At 44.4% G+C, this 16,153-nt stretch overlaps 1 pseudogene; it reads left to right on the forward strand.

The window, feature by feature from the left end:
- The window catches only part of LOC136610445 (olfactory receptor 10A7-like), a 34,169-nt pseudogene extending 30,417 nt beyond the window's left edge, over nucleotides 1-3,752 (forward strand).
- Nucleotides 3,753-16,153: the final 12,401 nt, after the last annotated feature.

A 16,153-nucleotide genomic window follows, 5' to 3' on the forward strand; every position in this document is an offset into this window, starting at 1 on the left:
CTTACTTAAACCTAACTTCCGAATCACACCAGAGACTTTCTTCCTTTGGAGACCCTCAGCAAACTTCCACCCCCTTAGAAACAAATTATTGGCCTTCCTCTTAGATGCAGCCAAGGCACTGATACCCTCCCTCTGGCTACAGAAAGCACCACCCACTTTGGCACTTTGGAAAACCAAAGTCGAGGCAATCTATAACATGGAGGAGTTACATAGCTGGAACACGGACTCACACGAGGGTTTTATCAAGACATGGCACCCTTGGAGACAAATAAACCAGAACAATGACCCCATGTGCACTAATACACATTAGATAGAGACCCAGAGATGAAAAATCTGCGGGGACATATAACACATGAACGATTCCCCTTGAGAACCCAGGGGGCTCGAACCCCACTATATACCGGCCCATGACTGGAGTGTGGACTTCCTGGAGTTGAGGACTGGTGTCTGGCGCACTCAGGAGGGAGTAGCGAGTGGCTTCGCGGCTTCACGGCACCTAGCATCCATCAGAGCGGCAGATCGAGTCCTGACTGTGAGTACCTCTATAGAGAAGCAAAAAGTTAACCAGTTCCTGAGGGGGGCAACCCCCTAGATCACACTAAGATATCATCAGATCACTCTATCCTCCCCTACCCCCCTTTCACCTTATCCTTCCCATCCCGCCTCCTTCCCAACCCCCCCACCCATAAGAATTGTTCAGAGGTTAAACTTGTTTATCTTTTCTCTCACGGGAAACGTGCGCTACATCGGCGTACTTATGCCATACGGGAAAAGACACTAACCCCCCTTAGGTAATGGGCTCCCCGTCCGCAGTGATGAGAAAAAGTTATATATTATATTATAGTAATTATAAGTTATCATTAATGTTACTGTTACAGCATATTCATATGCTAGAGACCGTGGATCGGCAGACACAGACTCTTCTCATTGCAATCCGGTACCTCTGCTGTTTTCTTTTGCTAACAATTATCTCTGTGATTGGTCTATGGAAATCTGAATGTCTTAATTATTGTAAAACCTTAATAAAACTTGGTTTAAAAAAAAAAAAAATTAAATGAAAAAATATACACTTGTGTGATTTTATTTTGGGGGAGATTTGGATTTTACAGTGTTGTAAGAATTACATGTTGACATTATTTTATCACTCAACATGATTTGGTAATACATTTTTTATAGTTTTTTTTAAGGTTGTACTACTTTAAAAAAATTGTGTATTAAAAAAAAAACTTTTGTCATCACAATTTACCTCTCATAACTTTTTTATTTTTCTTTAAATTGGATGGTTTGATGGCTTGTTTTTGGCAGAACAAGTTATTGTTTCTATTGTTACCATTTTAGGGAAAATACTTTTTTATCACTTTCTATTACAACCCCACCTAGATAGTGATTATTTCTAGTAAAGCTAAATAGCTACCGGCGCAAGCTAGATACAAAATGAAAACAAAATAAATCAAAGAAACGGCGGCATGTCAGCCCTGGTAGGGTTGTATCTAGTTGTGGCGGAGCTTCAATTTAGTGACCAGCTAGCATTACACCTACTCCAGATATCTTAGTGGAGGGTTTAGTCTGGATCACTTGTAGCACAATATAACGGCATGACTGAGACAAGGACTTGATACTTTATCATACTAGTCCTGACTAACGAGAGGGGGACTGATCTCTCATCCTCTACTCTCCTTAGCTTATAGCTAAATGAAATTGTGGTCTGTCTAAGGATCTATCAATTGACATATATATACACCTTTATTGTCCAGTTGATCTAGACCTATGTCTTTTGGACTGTTACTATCCTTGCATTTAGATATGCAATTTTCTTAGCCACTATCTGGTTTAATTTTCCAGAAACGTAACTCTCCAAGCCATGTTCCGGTTCAGCACGACTGGCATAATCTCAGTTCTCTTGCACCTGAGGAACCCTTTAATGGGGGAAACGCGTAGGGATGAATTTATCGCTCAGGTTCTCTTGTAGTAGTCACCCCGTCATTGGGCTGACACCTGTGCTTGAATCTCTGTAAATAACTGATATATCTGTTACGTTCTAGACTGATTGAAACTGTTGGATGAGCGCCATTTCTGGAGCTCAATCAAATCAGTCGCTATCTTAATGCTTGAGTGGCTCGAACTGGATTATTCTTTATAATCCTTTTCTTTTATTAATATACGTATTTGTTTGTCCTTCTTCACCTTTTTAAGAAATAAAAATAAAAGTTATATTTTAGGATTCTTGAAGGTCCAACCAAGTAAGCTTCTCATTATGATCAGGTGAGCCCGACTGCTTTGTGCTTTTCTGCACTTTTTGGATAAAGTGTATTGAAGAGGATTTCCTTAGAATTAAATTTGATGACCTATCCTCTTCATAGGTCTTCAGCAGTTGATTAGCTGGGGTCCACTACTTGGGACCCTGTCAAATCATCTGATCAGGTGTCAGCTGTCAGCGTCGCAAATGAACATGGGGCAGAGGTGAAGTTGCTGCTCCGACCCCTGTGTAGTGGCCAGCGCTTGTAATTGCAGTTTGAGGTCTCTTTAAAATCAATTGGAGCTGTAAGTGAAATTTTAAGCACTGGCCACAGCCCATTGGTAGAAGCAGCGTCTACTTCTCTAACTCCTGTTTTGTGGTGCTAACAATGGGCGCCCAAACACCTGAGGATAGGTCATGAATAGTATTTTGTCTTGAAAACCCCTTTAAGGTACATTTTGTAAAATACAGTAGAATATTTATGCAGAGAACATGAATTTAGACCAAATTAAAGGCTAATTATAAAAAGAAAAATACATTTGCTGTTTTTTGTTTAATATAGCAAAACTGCTATCTATCCCACATACAGGAGACCAATCTGACTACAGTCACAGAGTTTTTCCTCTTAGGATTTCAAGGCAGCCAACCTATGAGACATTTCCTATTCTGTATTTTCCTGGTGGTTTGCTGTGTGACAATATGTGGGAACCTCCTGATCATCACCCTGATGTCTACCAGCAGGAACCTCCACACTCCAATGTACTTCTTCATATCACAACTCTCCATCAGTGACATCTTATTAACAGCAGATATTGTCCCCAACTTGCTCCACATTCTACTTAATAATGGGGGGACCATTACTTTTATTGGTTGTATTATTCAGTTATGCTTTTTCAGTGCTGCAGAAACATCTGAATGTTTCCTCCTCACAGTGATGTCATATGACCGATATGTGGCCATCTGTAATCCCCTCCATTACACTTCTATCATGACAAGTTCCCGTTGTGTGATACTAGCCGCTATGTGTTGGTTATTTGGATTCTCCATACTTTTGATTGATATGATATCAACAACAAAGCTCATTTTTTGTGGACCAAATACCATTGACCATTTATTCTGTGACATGGTTCCCTTACTAGAACTTGCCTGTTCTGACACCTCCATTGTTCATTGAGAACTTTTTTTACTAGGCATTCCAATCATCCTCATTCCAACCACAATCATTGTAGTGTCTTATACTTACATTGTCTTAGCAGTCTTAAGGATCCCATCCATCACTGGTAGACATAAAGCCTTCTCCACCTGCAGCTCCCACCTCATTGTGGTCTCCATATTCTACTGGACTATATTTAGTGTTTATGTTTTACCAACAAAAGGCCAAACCGTCACCATGAGAAAAGTCCTATCACTGTTATATACTGTCATTACTCCTCTGGTTAACCCCATTATATACAGTCTGCGAAATAAAGACATTAAGAAAGCTGTGCAGAAAGCAGTTTATAAGCATGTGATATAGTGTTGATAGTATAATATCAATGAGGTTTTACCTCAGGATGCTGTAGACATTGGCTTAATTCTTGTCATCTGCTTGATCTTGCAGGTTTTCATTGGACATTATATATAAAAGGTCGAAGATGTGAGCAGTACAAAACTAACACTCTAAAGAACAGTAGTTGGCTACGAAGCTGTGCCTATGGCATGGCTTGACAGACTGCCTATCAGATCACCGTATAATGTAATCTTATAAGGAAAAGATTAAGGGAGGCCACTACGGCCAAAATGTCGCTTTCTATGTAATGGGGCAATAAAAGTCTTTGTGCTTTTCACATCCAGGCATGCTGCCGTCTATTTTTCTTATTGGATTATCACGTGGAATCTGTCTGGTTTGGACTCCGGCCTGGCTTTGCATCTTACTAGCCTGACCCTGAAGTGGGATTATCTGAACTGCTGCTAGTAGAACTTTTGCGTATTCCTGGCATATAATGTAAGCTTGTGATATTACATTGTACTGCAAGAGCAATAACAAGATCGCAAGTTCAAGTCCCCTGAGGTGATTAAAAAAATTAATGAAAAAGTTTCATTAATTATTTAACAAAAAGCCATAAAAGTAAAAAAAACCTTTCGTAATACTTATAATAAAAAAACAAACAAACAAAATCTCTGTATTGCTGCTTCTGTAAAAGTCCAGTGTATCAAAATAATGCATTATTTATAGAGATGAGCGAGCACCCAAATGCTCGGGTCCGCATTATTCGAGTCGAGCTTTTCGTAAAATTAGAGAGCTCTACTCGAGAAATGATCCCCATAGACTATAATGGGAGACTCGAGCATTTTTGTATGTGGGACGTCGGGTCCTGAGCTTTTTTTTTATCTTGGTTCTCTCTCCTCTCTCCTCTCTCCCCTCCCTCTCCTGCCATTGATGTGCGCCGTGCATCACAGTGGGGAGGGGCCAAAAACTGGGGTGGGGTCGAACACAGCTCGTTCAAGTAATGAGCACCATCGAGTACGCTAATACTCAAACGAGCATCAAGCTCGGCAGAGTACGTTCGCTCAACACCAATTATTTATCATACATGTTGAACATCGTTAGAAAAAAAAAAAAACACAATACTAGAATTGCACTTTTTTGGTCACTCTGTTTAAAAAAATAAAAAGCAAGAAAGCATCTATATGTACTTTACAATGATACCAATAGAAACTATGTAACATATTGCAAAAAATGAGACTTTCTGTTCACTAGCAACACAAATGTGTCCACCCAGTGCCAGGTACTATACCTATGCCTCTACTCTGTGCCAGTTACTACATTGATGCTTCCACCCTGTTTCAGTCAATGCACTAATGCCTCTACCTTGTGCTAGTCACTTTACTGCTTTTTAAATTACTATGGAATACAATATAAACTCATCACTCTGATCCAAAAATCTCTACACAGTGCTGCATCACCCTGTATTTCATCCCTCATCTGTCCACCACTCTACTTAATCTCTCTATTTTGCTTGTGATCTCAGATCACCATTTTTTATAATCCAGACATCACATGCCCATCTGAAAGACATTTCCTGAGCTGCACTAGTGTTCTAGAACACACTACTCCAGACAGTCATATCAATCATTAATTTAAACAGCTTTAAGCGTACTGTCTGAGGATTATGATGGTGCCAAATACTGATATGGAGCTGTTGGGGGTAGGTTGGCTGTTTGAGGGCGGAAAGACAAAGAGGTCAGTTTTTAGGAGGTTAAGTTTAAGAAAAAGGGAGGACATGGTGTTAGAGACAGCAGACAGACAGTTGGTAATGTTTTGGAGGAAAGGAGCAGAAATGTTGCAGGATGAGGTGTATAAGTGGGTGTTGTTAGCGTGAGGTGGTATTAGAGGCCAAATCTGATGGGTTGTCCAATTGGGACTGTATAAATAGAGAAGTGAGGGGGGCCCAAGGACCAAGCCTTTGGAGAGCCCAAAAGTGAGGGGAAGCAGAGAGGAGATAGAGCCAGTGAAGGAGACACTGAAAGAGTGGTCAGAGAGGTAGGGGGAGAATCTGGAGAGAGCAGAGTCCTTTAGGCCAATATATCGAATCATAGCAAGAAGAAGGTCATAGTCGACAGTGTCAAACACAGCGGAGAGGTCAAGAAGGATTAGTAGGGAGTAGTCGCCCCATAGATTTGGCCATCATCTTGTCGCTTGATGCTTTTGTGAGGGTGGTTTCAGTCGAATGTAGTGGGTGGAAGCCAGAACGTAAGGGGTTGAGAAGAGCGTTATCAGTGTGAGGCAGGAATAGACCAGGTATTCAAGTAGTTTGAAGAGATTCAAGGAGATGAATGGGAGGTTGGAGATGGGTTAGTAGTTTGGCAGCAGCGGTGGATCAAGAGTCAGTTTCTTTAACAGAGGGGATATGATGGAGTGTTTGAATGAGGAAGGGAAAATACCAGAGGTTAGGGAGAGGTTGAAGATGGTGGTGAGGTGAGTAATGACAGCCAGGGAAAGAGACCAGTGGGGGTGTGAGAGAAGTAGGTTACTAGACCAGGTGGTGGGATGAGCAGCGGAAGGCAGTCTGGAGACTATTTTCTCTGTCATTGGTTCTTGTATAGATAGTGAGTGAGTGGTGGATGCAGTGTTGAAGAGACAGGGATCATGGCTAGCCATGTAATTTTGAAGATTTTTTTCTTTAAAGTGGGTGACTAGCTCTCCAGCAGTGAGATTCATCACATTGGCCTGTTCTTTGGGGCTGAGCATTGAGTGTAAGGTATTGAAGATTCATTTGGGGTTGTGGGATAGTTATCAGACAATGGAGAAATAAATGGAGAAATAAACTTGTTTGGGATGATAGAGGTTGTAGGTTTTGATAAATATGAAGTGGAGGAAGTCTGCGGGCCTTTTGGATTTGTGCCACAGATATTCAGTATGCATGGATCATCACCGAATGAAGTGCACTTGGGACGTGAGCCAAGGTTTTCATGGTCTATGGTGGATGGCTCAAGTCACAGGGAGTGCTGCTTCATCCAAGGTCCGCCTGAGGGTGGTGGACTAGTGTTCGGCAGCTTGGTTGGGGCATGACAGGAGAGATATGGGGGACAGGGAATACTGTAAGTTCTTGGCAAACTGCTGGGTATGGACGGTCTGGAGATTCCTAGAGGTGTGATAGGTGGCAGGGTCTGGGGACATGCTAGGGTGCCTAATGGAGAAGGAGAGGAGGTTGTGATCTGAGAGTGGAAGGAGAAAATTAGTGAAGTGGGAGGCAAAGCAGAGCCGGAAGAACATTATGTCAAGAGTGTTGCCGTCTCCGTGAGTGCGGGAATCTGAGAGTTGTGATAGGCCAAGAGAGGAGGTGAGCATTAAAATATGGGAGACAATGCAACAGGGGAGGCAGAATCAGACTGCAATATCCACGTTTTGGTGAGAGCGAGCAAGTTGAGTTGTTTGGAAGTGAAGAGGTCATGGATAGTTGGGAGTTTATTTCACGCAGATTGGGAGTTCCAATGAGCTCATTTGAAGGGGGCAGGGGGAAGTGCACGCGGGCTAATGGCTTGGCTTAAGGGGTGTTTTGGTGTGATTGGGGGGAGGTTTTGGCATGGAGCAGTGCAGGGAGGGCCAGGGTTTGGGAGACGTCATCAGTAGGGTAGTGAGGGTGAGCAGATCATTGTGGTGTTTCCCAGCAGTGAGAAGGGGGTGGAGGCATTTGAAGAAGGTGAGGAGTGTATGAGATCTGTGCATGGGCAATGAGAGCAGGGAGGGGCTGATGTGGAGTGCATTTGGCCTGGACATAGGAAGAAATTGTTAAGGCTAAAATTGAGGATGGTGGTGGAGGTTAGGGCAAAGATAAGTGTGTTAATGTGCCGCTTGTGGGTGAGTGTTGAGTCTATCTGTCTCCTGCCCTGTTGAACTGCATAATACACTTGATCCAGGACACTTAATACGGGACACACATGCGTGCCCAGTCACATGCGTGTGCAGGAGCTACCCGCTTGGTACCTGAAGTCCATGTATGCTTATCAATATCTAAACTTTTGTCCCTGGTCCTCTATGTCCAGTGGTCCAAGGCGGTAGCAGAAAGTGATCCCCCAATGCTCCAAAGTGAAGGGGTTAAGTCCAAAGAACCATAAAAAAAAAAAAAAGCTCTCTTGCACTCCAAAAAGTTTGATATTTAATATCAATATTTAATATCCCCACCAGAAGGGGTTAATAGACAACAATACAGAAACAATAAATAGCAATCTTAAAAAGGATCAAGGTTGCCAATATTTAGCATGCATCGCGTTTCTCTGCCTAAAGCGCCTTTTTCAAGCTTGAAAAGCTTTTTGGAGCGCAAGAGAGCTTTTTCTATTTTTTATGGTTCATTCAGTCAGATGAGCAATTTTTAGCCATGAAAAAAATTGCCCTATCAAAAATAGAACATTTACTGGTCGCTGATTTTATATGCTCTATCAAAAGATAAGTCCTTCCTACACTATTTCTAAGTTCATTAACCCCTTAGTGATGAAACCTGTTTTTGCCCCTTAGTGACGGAGCGAAATTCTGGAAATCTGACATTGTCACTTTCACATAGAATAACTCTGTAAAGGTTTTGCATATCCAAGTGATTTTGCCATTTTTTTTCGCCACATATTGTACTTCATTTGGGTTGTAAAAATAGACCAATAGAATTTATGCATATTTATTAAAAGCACCAGAGTTGGGAAAATTTTGAAAAAAATTCTAATTTTTTCACATTTTCAATTGCAATATCTCAAATATGTGCAAACATACTGTGCACATTTTTGATAAGATATATATTACCATCAGTTTACTTTATTCTGGAAACACATTTGAAAATTTTTTAATTTTTTTAACCATTTAGGAGACGTCAAAATTTAATATTGCTTATCAACATTTTGAGGAACACTTTGTTTTCCTGCACCAAGCCAAGATTGCAAAGGCTCATGGGTGTCAGAATGATAGATCCACCCACAAATGACCGGGTATTAAAATCTATACCCCTTAATGTATTCACTGAGGCGTGTCATGCGTATTTTTCACCCACATTTTTTTTGAGGAATTAATGCAATTTAGAGGAGAAAAAATAAAATTTTATATTTTCGCAAATACGTCTTTTTTAAAGACAGGTTTTTTTTCTGTAGTGCACATGTAAATGAGGATTTACACCCAAAAATGGATACCCCTTGTGAGGGACTAGCGTTAGGATAGGTAGCAGCGTGGGCATCCGCGGCCAGAGACAGTGACACCGGGCAACAAAGTTCTTTAGTCTAGGCTTCGCCTGCGTTTATTGCAGCATAAAACAAACAAAACAGGCTTCGACTTCAGGCCAACTTCAAATAACACCTGCCCGTCTGAGCGCTCACTAAACAGAGTCCGGCCCTGAATACTCACTTGAAAAACAGATGTGTGCGGCACACAGACAGTCCGGTTCTCAGACCTGCGGAGGTCTCAGCATACACCTCTCCTAGGTGTGGAGGTTAGGGGCGTCACCCTGTCAACCTCGGGCCTCTCAGCCCCACACTGGGCTAGCCAGGCTCCTAGCTCCACTGAGCCCTCTCTCTGGCTCTCTCAGCCCATGTGTCTTATCCCAGACCTGCAGGCCCAGGCTTTATAAGGCCTGGTACCAGCCTCACCTGGTACGGGGAGTGGCCATCCCACCCTTCGCTTTGACCACTCCAGGAAAAGCCGGCCCGAACTATGCGGCTTGGAGCTACTTACAAAACTACAACGTGTCAGTAACATAGTGTTATTGACACAGAAATGCTGGCTTCCTCCACCGAGCCAGGCCGCTCGGTGGCACGTATCTGCCGAGATGTTCCCTAAAGCCACATATGAGCACTCTAGGCGAAACATGTCTGCCCTCCAGCACTTTGCTGTCACTGTCTCTCACACCCTTATATAAACAAAAGAGAATCCCGCAGCGCCGCTTTCAGTACCCAGTCATGGGGAAGAGATCTCTGCAAAGCTGATCAAAAAAAGGTGGACCAACCTTTCCATATCATGAAGTCAAGATGTGAAGAGGACCCGCAGCAGATCAGGAGATGAAGTAAAAAGTAATCCTTTATTTCAATTCCATAAAAAAGGCGATACAAGCAGCAACGTTTCGTCCATTGCTTGATGAAGACCAGCAGAAGGAAAAATTACAATTTTCATTTTTTGCAAATTGTGTCATTTTAAAAACAGGTTTTTTTTGTACAGCACACACGAATGAAAACTTGCACCCCAAAGAGGATAATCCTGTTGTCCTGGGGTCTGAAACATAACCATTGGGGCCCTAATATTATGTCTCTATGAACAAGGGGGCCCAAATCGAAAGGAAGAGCTGGTGGTCTTCAGAACAGACATTTTGCATGGAGGTTTTTTTGGCCCCATTGCCCACTTGTAGAGGCCTTAAGCAGCTATAAGGAGAGAGCACCCCCACAAATGACCCCACAAACTAGACCCTTTAACGAATTCATCTAGGCATGTACTGCATATTTTTACCCCACAGTTTTTTAATTAATTTAAGCAAAGTGGTAGGAAGAAAAATGATTTTCATTTTTTTTGGCAATTGTGTCAATTTAAAAACAGTTTTTTTGTACAGCACACATATGAATGAAGGCTTTTACCCAAATATGGAATCCCCTGTTTGTCCTGTGTTCAGAAACATACCCATTGTGGCCCAAATCTACTTACAGGACACATGGCTAGGCCTATAATGGAGGGAACACCCATTGGATTTTAGGGCACAACTGAATAAATTCCAGGCACCATTGCTCACTTGTGGGGAAAAAAAATTGACTCTCTAAAAATAATTCCCCCCCGATGGATAACAGTGATCATATGTGACATATGTAACAGTGACCACATACAGCAGACCCCGGTCACATCTCCCTGCACTCGGCTATCTTTAACAGCTGGGTGCGGGCAGATTTTAAATTTGCCAGGCTCTCTGGCTTTCTGCGCATGCGTGCCACATCAGCTCATGCGCAGAAGCCCCTTTGAGGTCCTGATCCCCGTGTGACATCAAGGAAGACCGGGTGAGTATTTTCAGCTGTCCCCATGCATCAGATCCATGGGAGCAAATGAAACTTTAACTTTTTTTCACTTTTCCTTGATCGTCGGTATCCATTGGATACCAGCGAGCACTGGCCCGGGGACCGCTCACTGTTGTCCCCGGTGACATCTCCTGCCTCTCGGCTACCTTTAAGAGCCAGGAGCCAGCAGATTTCAAATTTGTTAGGGCTCCCGGCTTTCTGTGCTTGCGCATGACGTCATACATCTGGCGTGCATGAGCAGAAGAGTGGGGTCCCAGAGGACCAGTTCACTGCCGGACATTAGGGAGGACCTGGGTGAGTAATATCAACTGCCTGGGCAGCAGAATCATTAACTTTTATGTACTTTATTTAGTGGACTCCCCGCAGCCCATAATGACAGCTCCATATTGTTGACTACCTCCAGGCACCAACAGCATGGAACTGTCCTGTCCAGAGTCCACGTGTCTTTAATCCTATGAGTATGCATGTTTTTTTGTCCTCTAGGATTAAAGCCCAGTAAGATAGGATGTAAAAACACTATGGGACCGTCAGTAAAGGGTTAAAATCTGTCTTTCTGAAATCCAACCTTGAGGTCTGAGTCCTCTTAGGTCTTCCTTCCCTTGTTATCCAAAAATACAATGATAGCAGCTATACACACAGATATTACAGTGACTGGGAAACGCATGGCACATCTAGGAAATTGTTGTAGCCCACAATTCTCTAGTTGATACCCAAAAGACAATAGAAGACGACATTATATCCATGAAACTTAAATTAGCTGACCTAGAAGATAGGTCAAGGAGAAACAATATCAGATTTCGAAACATCCCAGAAGACATCCATTATTCAAACCTGATAGCATTCCTCACCGAACTTTTCGTGGCCATTCTTCCTGATTTATCTAAACAAGACCTGTTGATTGGTAGAGCTCAAACCCCCCAAAATTTCCTCTGGGTACACCAAGAGATGTATTAGCCAGACTCCACTTTTATCACTATGAAGAGGCTCTCCTCCAATCTTCCTTCAAAGCTGAAAATCTTCCTATTAGCTTTCCACAGATTTCTCTGTTCTCCGATCTGTCTCTAGCAACCCTGGCAAGAAGAAGGAAGTTTGCAAGATATGCCAAGATACTGAGAGAGGAGAAAATCCCCTATAAATGGGGCTTCTTGGTAAAGCTAAAATTCAAAAATTCAAAAATTGCACCACACACATTATCTCCTCATCTATAGAAATGGATAAATTCCTCCAGACGTTTAGGCACCTGCAGTCGAATTAAATAAAAATTGTTAATAAAGATTATTATTAAGCATGTGAAGGTCCCAGCCTGCTATGAATTATATTTTCAGAATCAGGCAGCCAGCTGAACAAATGCACCAAGACTAGAGATGAGCGAGCATGCTCAGCTGAGCTTGATGCTCGATTGCATATTAGCCTGCTCGATATGCTCGTTACTTGAGCCTAGCACCACGCGGTGCTCGAGAAAATGTCACTCTCCTCCCCACATGTTTTCCGCCTTTTTTTAGCCAATAAACATGCAGGGAAGGCTTTGGCACCTCCTTTTAATCCACGCTATCTAACAACAGTAATCACAGTTTAAAAATTATGGGGGGGGGGGGGTGGCTGAAGGCGTACGCTACATTCCTGTGACTGTGTGCTGTCAATTCACGCTATCCAACAACAGTATACACACTTCAAAAATTTTAGAGGGGGGCTGAAAGAGTACGCTACGTCTGTGGGTGCTGTCAATTCACGCTATCCACCAACAGTTTAGACTGTTGAATTTTTTTGTTGTGGGCTGAAAGCGTACGCTACATACCCGTGTGTGGGTGCTGTCAATCCACACAATCTAACAACACTATACTCAGTTTACGGTGTCTATTTTGGCCTATAAGCGTACGTAAAATAAATCGCAGCTTGTGTAGCATTATGATCGAGTACATTATCCAACATGATGAAGACTAAGGGTAAGGGTTGAGGTCGAGGACATGAACGTGGGCGTCCGAATGAGGGTGTGGGCAGAGGCCGAGGTCCTGGGCGGGGTAAAACAGTGCCTGCTGCTGAGGGAGAAGTAGAACGCCAAGTATCTACGATCCCTAGCTTCATATCACAGTTTGCAGGTCCGTGTGGTAGACCATTATTAAAAGCACAACAGCGCGAGCAGGTGATGACGTGGATAGCGGATAATGCGTCTATTAATTCATCCAACACCCAGTCTTCCCAGCAGTCCACTCACGCTAGCCAAGGGACTGGACCTCTGACTCCTCCCAGCCTGGCAAAGGAGAGATTCTGAACAGGCAGACTGCCAGGAACTGTTCTCAGATCCCTTCCCTGGGTCGGAAAAAACAGTTATTGAGCCACCTGAGGAGTTTTTCGTGACCAATGCCCAAAATTTGGACCTTCTCAGGGTGATGAGGGTGGGAACTTCCAAGTAGCGTCTCAAGAGGTATTTGTGGAGGATGATGATGAGACCCAGTTTTCTGTCAGTGAGGTTATTGTTAGGTCATTAAGCCTGAGGGAGGAGCAGACTGAGGAGTCACAGGGAAGAGCTGGTGGATGATGAGGTGACTGACCCGACCTGGGTTTGAAAGACTGCTGAGGACCGCGCTTCTGAGGGTGAGGCAACTGCAGCACCAGAACAGGTTAGAAGAGGCAGTGGGGTGGCGAGAGGGAGAAGCAGGGCCAGAGCAACTAATCTCTTTACTGTTGCCTACAGCACCTCCTCGTGGTAAGCTCCCGTGCAGACAGCTGGGTGTTCGAAGGTCTGGAGGTTTTTTTCCTGAGAGCACAGACGACCGACGAAGTGTGTTGCGCAACCTGTGCCACACCAAGATCAGCAGGGGAGCCACCACTACCAGCCTGACCACCACCAGCATGGGCAGGCATGTGATTGCTAAGCACCCCTTCGGCTGCATGGTCCTCCACTGCCACCACCAATGTGTTTCAGCGCAGCATTCAGCTGCCCATAACACAAGCAGTAGAGCGCAGGCGCAAATATGCAGCCGCCCACATGCACAACCCCTATATCTGCAAATAAGCAAAGTGCTGAGCCTGGAGATGCTGCCATATAGGCTGGTCGAAAGTGAGGCTTTTCGTGACCTCATGGCGGTAGCGGCCCCATGATACTTCGTCCCCGCCCTACACCAGAACGTGTCTAGGAATATCAATCATGCTCTCACCAACGCGGTTACTGGGAAGGTCCACTTAACCACCAACAGGTGGACAAGTGCTGGCAGACAGGGACACTACATCTCCCTGAAGGCACATTGCATTAATCTGGTGGCGGCTGGGACCGAGTCTGACCCTGGGTCTGCTCACGTGCTACCAACACTGAGGATTGCAAGTCCTACCTCGGTCATGATTTCTCTGGCTTATTAGGCCACCTCTTCTACCCCCACCTCCTCCTCAACCCCTCAATTACCCTCTGTAAGCATGTCGCCTTCAGCCGGTAGCTCGAGGCACTGCAGCACTGTCGTGGGGAAGCGTCAACAGGCCGTGCTAAAACATCTGAGCTTAGGTGCCAAGAGGTACACTGCCAAAAGCTGTTACAGGGTTTGACAGAGCAGACAGATCTGTGCCTTTCACCGCTGAACCTCCAACCTGGCATGGTCGTGTGTGACAATGGGCGTAACCTGGTAGCGGCTCTGCAGCTTGGCAGATTAACACACGTGCCATGCCTGGCCCACGTGTTCAATCTGGTGATTCAGCGCTTTCTTAAAAACTACCTCAATTTGTCTGAGCTGCTCAGCATGCTGCGTCGCGTCTGTGCACATTTAGGAAGTCCACCACAGATGCTGCCACCCTCAGGACACTTCAACAGCACTTCCAGCTGCCAGTTCACTGACTGTTGTGCGATGTGCCCGTGCACTGGAATACAACATTGCACATGTTGGTTAGGGTTTACGAGCAGCGGAGAGCCAATGTCAAATACCAGCTGCAACATGCCCGTTGGAGTGGTAGTCTGCCTCCCCACTTCTTCACAGAGGAAGGCATGGATGTCTGACATCTATCAGGTGTTAGGAAACTTTGATGAGTCAACGCAAAAGGAGAGCGTCGATGTGGCCATTATCAGCGTAACCATCCCGCTGTTTTGCCTGCTGAGAAGGTCGCTGCTAAGCATTAATGTCGATGCATTGCAGACAGAACAGGATATGGAGGTTGACAATACGTCGCTTGATAGCCAGACCACCCTCCTGTCTGTTTCTCATCGTGTATTGGAGGCGGAGGAGGAGGGGGAAGAGACCACTGCCCAGACTGCAGCAGAGGGTACCCATGCTACATCCCTCACATTGGTTCAGCGTGTATAGGCTTAAGTGGAGGAGGAGGATGAGGCTGAGAGCTATCCTGCAAGTGAGGACAGCAATGTGTTGCATACCGGGACTCTGGTACACATGCCTGACTTCATGTTAGGCTGCCTTTTTACCGTGACCCTCGCGCTAGAATTTTTAAACAAATGAAACCTTCCAAAAATAAACAATTCACAGATAGAGGCGCTAGATAGGGAAATGACAATTCCCGAAATCACGGACACAATCTCAGACATGAAAACCCAAAAAGCCCCAGGACCTGACGGGTTCTCAACTGAATATTATAAGCTATTTCTAGGGTCATTGTCCCCACATTTAATAAAAAATTTTAATGTAGCATTATAGTTGTGGCTTGCTGGGAGTAGTAGTGTATCCATTTTTGTATTACGCATCTAGGCCTGTTCCCAGCCTTTCAGCAATTGCGTTCTCAGCCTGCAGTGCCGTACAACGAGCTCTCACCTTGAAATTGCTCTCTAATATTTCCAAGCCTACTGCGAATGACTTTATTTATACCGTTCTGTGTCTGCAGTGCATTAGACAGAGGTGTCCCCGCTAAACAGTACTGTAATATTTCCTGGGCCACTGCAAAGTACTTCAGCTCTGCCGCTGTGCAGAGTGTCTCACAATACCATTTCCTTGCTGGGGTTGAGATCGCCGCAGTTACCGGCACTATCCACTGGCTTTAGAGTCTTCTCCCACTCCATACAGCCTCTCTTATCTACAAGTCTCTGCGAGCGGTAAATTACCCCTAGGTATCAGCGCAAGACAGTGGGTTAATTTTTTCAAGTCACGGCATAGAGCCTCCGCTATCTATAAGTCTCTGTGTGCGGTGAATTAAACCACAGTTGTCTGCGCTGTACAGTGGGGTAATTTATTTGGGCCCTGCTCTATTCTTAATCCGCCATGATGAGGAGTAGGTGTAAGGGTTGAGGATGCGAACGTCCAAGTGAGGGTGTGGGCACAGGCCGACTTCCTGGGCATGGTGAATCACAGCCGACTGCTGCGGGATTAGGAGAGAGGCAAGTTTCTGGGCTAACCAGCTTCATATCACAATTTACGGGTCCACGTGGTAGACCTTTATTACAAACAGCAGTGCGAGCAGGTCCTGTCGTGGATGGCAGAAAAG

The sequence above is a fragment of the Eleutherodactylus coqui genome, chromosome 2, assembly GCF_035609145.1.
Source record: "Eleutherodactylus coqui strain aEleCoq1 chromosome 2, aEleCoq1.hap1, whole genome shotgun sequence".
In the NCBI taxonomy this organism is placed as follows: Eukaryota; Metazoa; Chordata; class Amphibia; order Anura; family Eleutherodactylidae; genus Eleutherodactylus; species Eleutherodactylus coqui.